The sequence below is a fragment of the Talpa europaea genome (assembly GCF_964194135.1).
Source record: "Talpa europaea genome assembly, chromosome: 1".
Classification (NCBI taxonomy): Eukaryota; Metazoa; Chordata; class Mammalia; order Eulipotyphla; family Talpidae; genus Talpa; species Talpa europaea.
In genome coordinates, this window is record NC_140073.1 from 63,705,451 (window position 1) to 63,718,488 (window position 13,038).

Here is a 13,038-nt window from a genome sequence, read left to right on the forward strand (position 1 = left end):
AAGTCAGAAAGAAAAAGAAAAATACCGGATGGTCTCACTCATAGCAGGAATTTAGAAAACCTAAATAAGAGACCAGGAAAAAGACTAATCAATACAATGTAAACAGCAAAATCAACAAGCAACTATACATCAGAGACACACTGCAGCAGGGTGGGGGGGGCGGGGAGGGAGGGACAGGGAGAGAAAGGACTAGAGTCAAAATAAGGGGGGGTGCAATTGTATGGGGAATATAACCAAAATGAAAATGCATACAATGTGCAAAGATGAAAAAATATGTAAGAATTATATAAAATAAAATATTTAAATTAAAAGAAGTTATCACTGATGTAGCAATAATATAAAATATTTACCACTAATGGCTTACAACTGCTGTCTTGGAAATGGGGCTCTTAGAACAGAGTGAGCTCTGAGTCAGATTAAGTATATTAAGTGACATAGCTGATGAATGGTTTCTCCAGGAAACTGACAGCCATGTTGTGGTCACAATTCTCTAGAGAGGGTTTTCTGAGGTGCCTCAAACTTTTTCTGCCCCCAATTGGTTGCTGCTATAACAGCTTGCATAGTTATGTTTGCAAGTCTTCTGGTTTTCAAGATGACCATAGAGGTAGAGAAAGGGAAATGGGAGTAGAACAAATTAAAACAGCACAAAGCTTACTGTTCTTTCCAAATCTTAGCCATTTTTCTTGAGTAAACAGTCTCTGGATTATTGTAAACCTTTGGTTAACTCCAGAGTTCTGGAAAAGTAAATTGTTCCAGTGTTCTTATTGCTCTTACAAAGGAGAGAGTATTTGGAGATCCTTCTCTGTAGTTCTGGAAGTTCTCTGTATCAACAATATTTAGGTAAATATTTGTTTTGTATCAAAATTTAGAGAATATAATTTAGCTAAATCTTCCAGGCCTCTGGAATTAAGAATCAATGCCTGCTCCAAGAGCTGGGTGATTGGCTGTCTAAGTTTTGGTGTCTTAACTATTCAGGTTGAAATCCACAGAAAATTGTGAGGATCTGAATATCCAACTCCATTGTAGGTAAGTATTAACTTAATGTTAATAATGTGAAACTCTGGATTTTCAGGTTTACTGTTAAAGGTAGGATAAGAATGAACAGTACTGTACTAAACAAGAAGGAAAACAATTAGAAGGTAGAGATGTTGGGAAGTAGAGAAGGAAACACAGGAAAAAGAAACCATATATTTGTATTCAATTCTGGAAATTATTTATGGAGGTGAGTTACAAAAAGATCAGGTGATACAAAGTATAGAAAGAAGTCGTGAAACCACTGTGATCTGTATAAGTAACAGGACTTACTTTATCGATGTTGTGGTTAGTCTTAATAGGAAGTCCAGGACTATAGTCAAGAATCTGTAGGGACTCTGGAGAAGGAGGCTATTCTGAATAAGTCTCACTGATAATGATTCTCTTCTTGCAGAAAGTTTTAGGAGAAATTATTATGGCATGATGATCTCACTGTGTGATGATATGAAAGTGACTGACAAAGAATACATATTCATGTGGCAGAAAGAAAGCCTTCACCATATTTAAGTGGTTTTTTTTTTTTTATGCCTTCATTTATTGAGCAGGTACTAGCCAAGTTAGATGAGAATTCAGAGCAGGCAGAGAGACCCTAAAGAAGGTTCACAAACACCTTGATCTTTGAAGCTACAGTGTGGTTACAGTTCACAAAGGGCTCACTAGGGAAGCATGGGGCAGGACACTGGTTCTGGGGCAGTGGCCATGCTACAGGAGATTTGCATAGAGACCTGAAGCCAAGGAGGAGTTACTGAAATGGAGCTAGTGTGAGTGGGAAGAGCACACTCAGTGTGATGGTGAGCACACTGAGACAGGGAAACAGTGAGTGCCTGGACTATTTGAGGCATGCAGATGCCACAGGGGCAAGCAGACATGGTTCGTTCCCAGCATCTGTTGATGGATAAATCCCAGGTCCTTATCCTCAGCTAAATATTCTCCTCCCAAGTTACACCAGACATCTTCAAAGGCCTGCTGGACATTTCTGCTTGAGTGCCCCACTGAACTCTGTGGAATGTCAACTCAAGTCACCCCCACTCCTCTGAACCTCTACATTCAGCCTCTCCCTCAGGAGAAAAGGCCAGCATCACAGCTTGGACTGCTGACCAAGTTTGACAAAGTTTGACAAAGTTCTTGGAAGTCATACCACAAAGACACAAGATTCTACGCCAAAGAGTTACTCAGAGTCATGAGCAGAGGAGTCGTGTCCACTTATGGATGATCATTCTGGAGTCAGTGCAAAGGAGAGATGGGAGGTGGGGTAGGTGAGAATCAGGATATCTGAGAGGATGTCACTGATACAGTTTTAGTGACTAGTGACACAGTTCTGAGCCAGGCAGTGGTGGTGGTGGGGGGTGACAGTGAGTGGGCTAAGGGTTTGGTGTTGAAGAACAGTCCATAGGACTGTGAATTTGTATCTGTAGAAGCAAAGAAAATGGTACAGCTAGACATTCAGTTTGGATGTCTAGGTGGGTCTGGTACCAAGTACAAAAACCTTTCAATCCATTTTTTCAACTCTTCTCCAGTGTCTACATGTGAAAAACCCCATGCTTATCTCTGCTGATATTATAACACCCCAGGAAATAGTGTTTTGAAGACAAGCATACTAGTGTTGACCACTGAGGCCATAGCTGAGTGCCATGGTTGAGGAGAGCACTGGGACTTGGGAGCCACAGAGCTCAGAGAAAAGGAGACATGTAATGAGTTGCGTTTGTGCAAAGACTGGAACAGCAAAGGGAACTGTGAGTGAGACCCACAGCAATGGTCAGCAGGTGGTCAGCAGGCCAAGCTGTGATGCTGGCCTTTTCTCCTGAGGAAGAGGCTGAATGTAGAGGTTCAGAGGAGTGGGGGTGTCTTGAGTTAACATTCCACAGAGTTCAGTGGGGCACTCAAGCAGAAATGTCCAGCAGGCCTTTGAAGATGTCTGGTGTAACTTGGGAGGAGAATATTTAGCTGAGGATAAGGACCTGGGATTTATCCATCAACAGATGCTGGGAACCAAGGAGACGGAGACAGGGGGTGAGGTTGTCCAGGGTGTACAGTGAGAGGGGAGCAAGGCCAAGGCTTATCCCAACAGAATTCATGAAAATCAACCCTGAGTTTTTCTGTCTTGCCGATGTGGTGAAACATGTGGGACTTTTACCTCTGCTCTCCTTTCTGCCTCTAAAACCCTTCTTCCACATACTTTTCCCACCCTCAGCCTTTGATACCTAACCCTTTAATACCGGCCCGGAAACTCACCCTGAACCTCGACTAGCAGGAGGAAAAGGGGCTCCTGTGCCAGGGCTCCCTTGGGCTCACTGACTGCACCTCATGCTCATGTTTTCTGACTACTTTATGGCCATGCACTTTTTGTTGGATGGACCTGAATAGAACCGAGCCCAGGGTCTGCCTACAGGAGTGATGGACATTTGCTACCTAAAGCGTTAGGAGAAACACATAGGCTGCCCAAAGCAACTTTTCCTTCTTCCATATTCCACTACAGAATTCATGTTAAGTGGGTTTTTAAAAGGATGGGCAAAATTATATTTTAGGTACGCCCAGTAGGGGAGTGGCAAGGAATGTTTGTCTCTGATGCAGCTACCATTTTCATTACTTGTGTTAATGCTTGAACTAGCATTAGGACAAAATTTGCAGGGCTTAGTGCAAATTGACAAGCAGAGTCCCTTGCTTAGAAATTAAAAATTATTTCCAATGGGGACAGTTAGTGCTGTGATCCCAGAAATAAGTGAGCCTGTTGGGGATGCAGGAGGCTGTGCTCTTCTCCCTGTCAGAGCCTGTAAAATATGTCCTAGTGGATTGTGCTGATTTGTCCCATCTGGGTTCGGCTGAAGGCTGAACAGGGAGCACAGCTGCTACTTTGGGGAAGGTTGTGGCTCCAGCCAAGAGTATGGCAGATCAGATGCACTCAGAAAATGTTTGCTGAATGTTTTTGATGAGTGCATTAAAGACCTCAGAGAAAGAATAGGCAAGTTGTCCTTTTTATATACTGATTGAAATATCTATAAATTGCAATATTGGAATTAAAGAGAGCAATCTGGCAATATTTATATTATACCCAGGGCCTAAAAGTGCTAAAAGTCCACCCATTCATCACAGTGCTAAGAGCTTAATTTAAAATGAGAAGAGTATTTTAAGAATATTCGTGTGTCTTGGGTGTTATTTGTAATAGTGAAAATAGGCAACAGACCCGATGTCCATTAATAGACTAAGAGCACAGGAAATGAGACGCCTTCATTTGATGGAACATTTTTCAACCTACGAGTATATTATACATGGTTACTATTAGCTTTGGATAAGATGGGAAAATGTTTATGTAATCTTTTCACAAAAAATGTGCAATATATTTGGAGAAAAAATAGCTGTATGTGAAAAATTAAGTTAACATTATAAGGTTAAAAAATGAAATCTTAAAATGTTTGTAAGAGAAAGTGCTGAAGAGGATTTGTTAAGAATAAACAGAACGAGTGACTTGGCACTGGGATTGTGGGTGCTGTCTTTCCTCTATTTTCTGAGGTTCTGTGGGTCTTCGTCTCACAAGTCTCTTCTGCTTCCACATTTGCCTGCCTCTGCCCATGCTCTGCTCACCTCCCTGAGCCTCTGAGCATGGACGGTGGGCCTAGGATGCCCCCACTCTGGGATCCCAAAGCATCTGTCCCACTGAGGGTGTGGCCTGACCTCCCTCCCCAGGTGCTGGACTCTGCCTAGCAGAATTGTCTCTAAACAACTGTATTGACTCCATTCCCTGGCCACTCATAGCTGGGGTTTTCCCTGGGCTGGACCAACTTTTGATTATTGTCGCATTCCAAGTTTTCACAATTCTCTTTAAGTGAATTCCATCCAAACTGACCCCAGTCTGTCTGTGCCGATGGGCACAGATGCAGCTGGACTGCAGAGTGGAGATAAGGCCTTGAGAGAAACTGCTGATTTAAGGAGAAAATGGATGCATTCAGATGGCAAATGTTGAGTTTGGGATGGCTTTGAAACAGAAAAAATAAGTTTTGTCATCAGATTTTAATGACATAAATAGAATGCAGTCACAGAGTGACAGAGAAAGCACCCATTTGCCAGCTGTGTGACCCGAGGGAAGTTAATAAACACTCTCAGACCCATTTCCTCATCTTTAAATAGTGGGATTAACTCAAAATATGGAGAAACTCTAAGTAACAGAGATAAGGAAGGGATGAGTCAGGAACCGGGGGGCTTCTGTCCCTTAGGCGGACCCCGGGGGTCTCCGGCTAACCTCTGGCGTGGGCACCTGGGAAGGGACATTTCTGTAACTTCTATTGCCAAGCTCAGAGTCTTTCCCTGCCCCAACTCTTCAGCAAGTACATTGCACGTATCAAGGCCTATCTCGTTCAGCTGTCTCAGTTCACGCCTGTTTCCCATGGAGTTAGTAACAGCACTTCTGCTCATTCTGCAAGTGTCCCGGTTTGAAATGAGTATGGTCATTCCACCTATACTTGTGCTGGGCGGGGAATCAGGGGCCCTTCTGGAACACGTCCATGGTGAATCCAGCCACACTCGCTCCCACCTCTGTAGGGTGGGAGAGCTTCCTGCTCTGCGTGACAGCGTGCTGTCACCTGCCTCTGGGAACAGCCAGGCCCGTGAGCAGGAGCGAGGCCCCGTGAAAGTGGAGTGCCCCGCGGCTCCGGATGGGCAGGGCTGGGTGGGGACATGGTGGTTTGTGTGGTAGTCCCCATCGGCTGTGGCTGTAGAGGCAGGCCTGCCACGAAGAGGTCACGGGGGCTCAGGGGGCTGCCCAGGGCACCGTGGAGACCTCCAGCCTGCACTGTTGGTGAGCCGTGGGCACAGGTTCTGTCAAGGAGGGAGAGAGCCGGGCCCTGAAAGGAGCGGGCTGTCCCAAGGGGCGCAAGCTGGAAGGAGAACGGTAAGTACTGCTTGGCTTCATTTATAGGTGGAATTCAGAGAAACCAAGAAAGGATCCGCGGAAGACAAGCTGTTAAAACCGACTCTTGAAAGCTGACGGTAGACTGAGGTATCCAAGCCCAGACAGGGAAGGGAGAGAACATGTGGCTTCCAGAACAAGTTTTGCAAATCCTGCCTCTGACCACGTATGTTGCTGTCCAGTTGAGGATCCTGGCAACACTCTCTGGCTAGAGGGGCAGCTCCTCACTCTTCATGTGGGGCACAAGCTCTTCATCTTGCACCCTGGCTTCTAGACCAGTGTCAGGGCCTGCTCAGAGGGGCTCCGCAGCTGTTGCTCTATGCCCCATGGATGAGAAGGCTGCCTCCTGGGGCTGTTTGTAGGCACCAGAAAATGCACCTGTCTGTAAACGCCTCCCTGCATGTTCCCGCCACTCATGGGTCTCTTCGACTCAGATTAATCCAGATGGCACCTTTGTGTCTGCTGACTGGCTCTCACCCCCCAAAAGCCTGTTCCTGTGTGCTAATAATAGGAGCCCCTCTTTCCACAGAGAGGAGGAGACACTACCAGGCTTTTGGAATGACCCAGTATAGGGTAAGTAAAGTATCAGCCTTTTCTGCCCTCCTGCCATTAGGATTGATGAGGAATCCCTGCGGTCCTGAATGCATGCCTGATGGCGGCACCTGGAGTGGGGTGTGGGCAAATGTAAGTGGGTACACCTGGGCTGAGACTGGGCTTATAAGGGTGGTGTCACAGGGATGCCAGAGGAACAGCAGAGTGAAAGGAGTAGAGAAGCAAAGGCTAAGAGAAAATGCCAGGGAGCCCAGGAAGAGGAAAGACTTGCCGGGGACTGGGAGGCCTGCCAGCCTCCTGGCCCTCCTGCACCCCTGCCTCTCGTGTACCTGGTAAATGCGCAATGAAAGCCTGAAAAAGCCACCGAGGGCTCCAGGACTCTCCTTTACCTCATCTGCTCTGATCATAGAGATCCTGCTCCGTCCCTTCCTGCCACTACCCCCAGGTAGCTGCTGAGTCCACAGTCAGCAGGCAGCAGCAGCTTCTCCCCAGGCAGAGCCGGCAGGCCAGAGCCCGTCCCTCCTCTCCTGTTGGGCCCTCCCACCTCCTCTACACCTGGCTTTAGGCATCCTGCCAGGCCTGCTGTGCATGCTGCTCCCCCTCCCCCTCCTAACTGATCCTCCCCCCTCCCCCTCCAAACTGTATTAATCTCTTTTTATTCTTGCCATAATCTTTTCCAGAGTTAACTACTTCCATTTGTAGGTGATAAAATGCTCAAGGAAGCCACTTCAAGTGCTGGCACTGTTAGAATTTGGCCTGGCCCTTTACCTCAACTCAGAACCACAACTTCTTACTTTCATGCTCCAGTCCCAGAGGTGGTGTGTAGAGATGACCTGAAGACAGTCTTGTGCTCGCTGGTAGTGGTCCGCAGCCAGGCTCGGCTTCCTCCACCACACTGCTACAACTTGGATATAAATGGGCGTAAAAGTGAGAGGCCTTTTCTTAAAAGAGTTTAAATATATTTTATTTTAGACAACCTTCAAGACATGTTTTTTTTTTTTTTTCCTTAAAAAAATGCCTTACTCCAAACACATCAAGGCCACAACAGATGAAGGGCTCATGATGACTTCACCCCACTTACCTGTCTGGTGCGGTGTGGGTGCAGCCTGTCATGAGGACAGTGAGAGATCCAAAGTGATTGTCAAATCTTGACATTTTTCCATTTCTAAACCATCATTAAAGACAATCACAGAGAGCCACACATCCTCACGGCCATCCAGCAGAGCAGCCACGCCATCTGGATTCATATTTTCACCAATAAAGAACTGGTGGGTTTTGAAGTTAGCACAGATGTGCCTGATTTGCTCTGTAATCCTGCCATAAAAGTTTTTCTCTTCCTGGTCTCTATACTTCAAGTTTGCTTTTAATTGATTTCAGGTAGCCTTTGATGTACTGCTTGTCGGCTTCTTTCGTGAGGCTGGTTTATTGCAAGAGACTGTTGATGACAACATCAGCACCAGTGATTACAGGGCTGTCAGCGCCTTTGCCCTTGAGAGTTGGGCGGGGGGCAGAGAGGAACATTTTCACCAGAGAGCCAGTCATCACTGTTACTTTCTGTCTTACTGACCATCTTCTCTTCCTCCCCCAGGCACAGTCCCTGTGCCATTCCTGCATCTTGTAGTTGTCGGAGGGTTTCTCGTCATGGCTGATGAGGTGCAGGTAGATAATCATGACGGAGGCTGGAGGGAGATGATGGATGGGGCTCCAGCTGAGCAGCGGCCTGGAGCTCAGCGCACCTATGGTGCAGCCTGAGCGGTGCTGGTTGGAGAGGGAAGTGGAGAGCAGGTTCAAAACCCAAGTCCATCCATTTTATAAATCCAGTTAGGGCTTCATGCCCTCCTGGAAGCGCTGCCCCAATCACTGACACTCCATTGTCTGAGCTCCTATCCAGTCTTGCCCACCTACTCTCACTTCCTCCTGGCACTAAAATTTTCTTTTTGCTTTCCTCTCCTTTTTTGTGTTCTTCCCTCCTCTTCTGCAAGCTGAGCACCTACTCTGTGCGAGACACTGAACTACAGGCAGAGAGGTACAGAGGTACCTCAGAGATGCTGCAGGTTTGGTTCCAAGCCACTACAACAAAGCTAATATTGCAACAAAATGAGTAAAACAAATTTTTAGCTTTCAAGTATATAAAATTTATGTTTACATATACTGTGGTTTATTAAGTATACAATGGAGCATTATGTCTAAAAATAATATATGTCCTTAATTAAAAATACTTTATTGCTAAAAATGCTAACCGTCCTCTGAGCTTTCAGTGGGTCATAATCTTGCTGCTGGTGGAGGGTGTTACCTGGATGTTATCACTGCAGACTGAGGAGGATGCTGGTTGTTGAAGTGTGGTGTGCCTGTGGCAATTTCTTAAAATAAGACAACAATGAACTTTGCTGCCTTGATTAACTCTTCTTTTCATGAAAGATTTCTCTGCAGCATGTGATGCTATTTGATATAATCTTACCCACAGTAGAACTTCTGTCAAAATTCTGTCAATTCTTTCAAACCTTGCCACTGCTTTATCAACAAAGTTGATATAATAGTCTATATTCCCTGTTGTCATTTTAATAATATTCATAACATCTTCACCAGCAGTCGATTCCTCCTCAAGAAACTACTTTCTTTGCTCATTCATAAGAAGCAACTCCTCATCCATTCAAGTTTGGTCATGAGATCATAACAATTCAGGCATGTCTTCAGGCTCCATTTCTAATTCTGTTGATCTGTAGTTACTTACTCCACTAAAGTCTTGAACCTCAGCTTCCTCCAAATCTCTGAATGTTGATATTTTCATCCCCTCTAATAAATCAGGAAAGTTCAGATGGCTTCTAGTATGGTGTTTCAGAAGGTTTTCAATTCACTTTGCCCAGATCCATCCAACCACTACCTACCCAGTTACAACATTATAAAATGTATTTCTTAAATAATAAGACTTGAAAGAAAAATTTCTCCTTGATTTATGGACTGAAGAATGGGTGTTTTTTTGGCAGGCATGAAGACAATGTCGATAGTCTGTACATCTTCATCAGAATGCTTGTGTGACCAGGTATGTGGCCAATCAGCGGTAATATTCTGAGGGATTTTTTTTTTTTTCTGAGAAGTAGGTCTTGAGTATTGGCTAAAAATATTCAGTAAGTCATGGTGCAAACAGATGTCATCAGGCTGTTCTTCCATTTATAGAGCACAAGCAGAGTAGGTTTAACATCGTTCTCAAGGGCCCTTAAGATTTTTAGAATGGTAAATGAATACTGCCTTCAACATAAAGTCACCAGCTGCATTAGACCCTACCAAGAGAGTCAGCATGTCCTCAAAGCCTGGCTCTGACTGCTTCTCTCAGCTTCAAAAGTATGGATGTCATCTTCTTTCAACAGAGTCAAAGACTGCTTTGAACACTGAAAATCAGTCATGTAGTGTGGCCGCCTTCATCAAGGAGCTCAGCTAGACCTTCTGGACATCCCACCGAAGCTTCTACAGCAGCACTTGCTTCCCCTTGTACTTTGAGGTTAAAGAGATGGTTTCTTTCCTTGCACTGTGCGGTCCCTGCTAGCACCCCACTTTTATTCTGCAGCTGCTTTACCTCTCTCAGCCATCATAGAATTGAAGAGTCAGGACCTTGCTCTGTATTAGGCTTCGCTTTAAGGGAATATTGTTTGACTGATTTGATCTTTTATCCAGACCACTAAACCTTCCTCCATAACAGCAATAAGGCTACTTCTGCAAAGATAACACATCACCAGAACAGATAAGAATGATGAAAAGCTTGAAATGCTGTGAGAATTACCAAAATGTGACATGGGGATGTGAGGTGAACATATGCTGTTGGAGAAATGGTGCCAATGAATTTGGTCAAAACAGGATTGCTATGCACCTTCAATCTGCAAAAACCCAATATCTGCGAAGGGCAGTAAAGTACAACGAAACAGGGCCTCCCCGGTGGCGCAGCGGTTGAGCGCTGGCTTGTGAAGCTGCCCACGGCCTCTGCAGTGCAGGTTTGATCCCTGGCTGCTCCCCGGCCACCAGAGGAGGGTCCCACATGACGCGCAGACCTCTCCTGCCGCCCGCTGCTCCCCTCAGCAGTGTACTTCGGTCCTTCTGCCTGTTCTGCTCCCCGCTCTGGCTCTGGTGAATTCTCTCACCCTCCCGCGCTTCTGACTGTACCCAGTGCATGTATAAAAAAACAAACAAACAAATAAATAAATAAATAAAACATGCCTTAATTTAAAAAAAATTAAAAAAAAGCTTTAAAAAAAAAAAGTACAACGAAACAATGCGAGCCTGCATGGACACGATGGAGGCATGTCCACACATGCTCCTCCACTAGCTGAAAGCTGTGGACACAGACCTGGGGTTCCCTCCTGGGCCTTCAGTATGGGAATGCGGGAGGCTTATCAGGGAGGGGAGGTCCAAATGCCATATCTAGAATAACCAAAGGGCACCCAGCAATCTAGAAAGGGAGCAGGTGGGTGGGCTCTGCTGTCTATAGACAAGATGAGCTGTAGTGCCAGCAAGGCACAGAGCATGCTTTGTATGACCCGGGCAGAAGGGTAAAGGAGAAGTCCTGGAGCCCTCAAAGGCTTTTTCAGGCTTTTAATGATCCGTCTATAACATCTGTAGTGAGGCAACAAGGTGCGGGGCAGGCAGGGGGCTGGGGAATTGGGAAGCTGGCAGGCCTGCTAGCCCCCAGTGAAGCTCCACTCTCTCTGGGCTCTCTGGCGATCTCTTGTGGTCTCTTCACTAGTCTCCACTGCACCCCACCACTCAGTCCTCTGCCCCCCTATACCCCACAGTTCTCTGTTGCCACTGCCCTTATATATACTCTGCCTTTTGGCTCAGGTGTGCTCACCCACACACACCCACACCACACTCCAGGTGCCACCATCAGGCAAGTGTAAAACTACAGGTGTCGATCATTGATGCTAATGTCGGGAGGGCAGAAAAAGCCTGATCACTTCCATTTACCCTACAATCCGCCCCCTCAGGGTTTTTCTGCCATACAATCTATACATAAGTTTCCCTTGGCAAATATGAACACCGCAGCCATGACCCACAAAAGAAAAGCGAATGCAACTGAATACAACACTACAAAATACAACTAAGCTCAGGCAGGGTACCAACCTAGGGGCAAAAGATAAGATTATTGGTGCCAGCAGATGATCAGCCATGTCTGCTGCCCAAGGCTCTCCTCATGAGAGGGGGGACCACACTATTCACTCACGACATCTGCCACCACATGCCAGGGGCATCAGGCTTCCTGGCCTTCTCCGCTTGTGGTCTCAGCCACAAGCCACACACAGCATCCACCCCCAGGATGCACTCACTCTGAGACTGGTGACATACTTTATACTTTTTGGGGGTAATCACCCAATCTCCAGGGGTACCACTGCTGTCACTCCAGTATTCAATGTTCATAGCCACCAGTGCAATGTGCAGACCCCCTTAGGCCAACCCGTTGCTCATATACATGGGTCGGTGTAAGGGCAGGACTGGACACAGTGCAGGTTTTCTGATCCAGCAGACTGGGTAAAGGAGGAGTCCTGGAACCCTCAGTGGCTTTGCAGGCTTTTGTTGGGATTTACAAGGCACATGGCAGGCAGGGGTGCTGGGGGGCTGGGAGGCTGGCAGTCCTCCCAGCCCCCAGCAAATCCTCACTCTATCTGGGCTCTCTGGTGTTCTCTCTGCTTCTCTGCTCTTCCTTTCGTTCTGCTGCTTCTTGGCTTCTCTTTCGGCTTCTGCTGCTGTTGGCGTCCCTGTGACGCCGCCCCCCAAAAAAGCACAGTCTCAGCCCAGGTGAATCCCATTTACCTATTCCCACACCTTACTCCAGGTGCCCGCCATCAGGCATGCATTCAGGACCGCAAGGATCCATCATCTATCCTGATGGCGGGAGGGCAGAAAAGCCTGACATTTTCCCTTACCCTACAGTCCACCCCCTCAGGGTTTTCTGCCATATAGTCTTTATCAGTCTCTATATACAAGTCATAAACACATGTCTCTTGGCAATATGAACACTGCAGCCATGGCCCACAAAAGTAAATGAAATACATCACAATATAACAAAATACAACAGAACACAAATAAGTCCAGGCAGGGCACCAACCTAGGGGCAAAAGACAATTATTGGTACCAGCAAATGAGCCACCAAATCTGCTGCCGAAGGCACTGCTCATATGAGGGAGGGGAAGCACTCACGGCATCTACTATATCACACCAGGAGCCGTCAGGCTTCCTGACCTTCTCTGGCTGTAGTCTCGGCTACAAGCCACACACAGCATCCACCCCCAGGATGCACTCGCTTTGGGATTGGCGATTCTATTCTGTTGGGGGTAATCGCCAGCCCTCAGGGTTTCTGTCTGCAGTCGCTCCAACACTCTGCCTTCATAGCCACCCATGCGACTCGCAGACCCCTGCGCTCAGGCCAACCCACTGCACAAGCACATGGGTTGGGGATCCAAACTCTACATGCGGCTTGGGCTCCACCCCAAGTCACATTCCCCACCCATCCCCCAAGGATGGGTTCCTTACCTCCTCACCCTCACTCGACAACGAGCAGGGCATCACCC

At 46.7% G+C, this 13,038-nt stretch overlaps 1 pseudogene across 1 annotated transcript; it reads right to left on the reverse strand.

Moving 5' to 3' along the window:
- Positions 1 to 7,462: 7,462 nt before the first annotated feature.
- Positions 7,463 to 8,155, reverse strand: LOC311174393 (translationally-controlled tumor protein-like; annotated as a pseudogene). The gene has a single exon. The product of its transcript is annotated as a translationally-controlled tumor protein-like (transcript).
- Between the last annotated feature and the right edge of the window lie 4,883 nt (positions 8,156 to 13,038).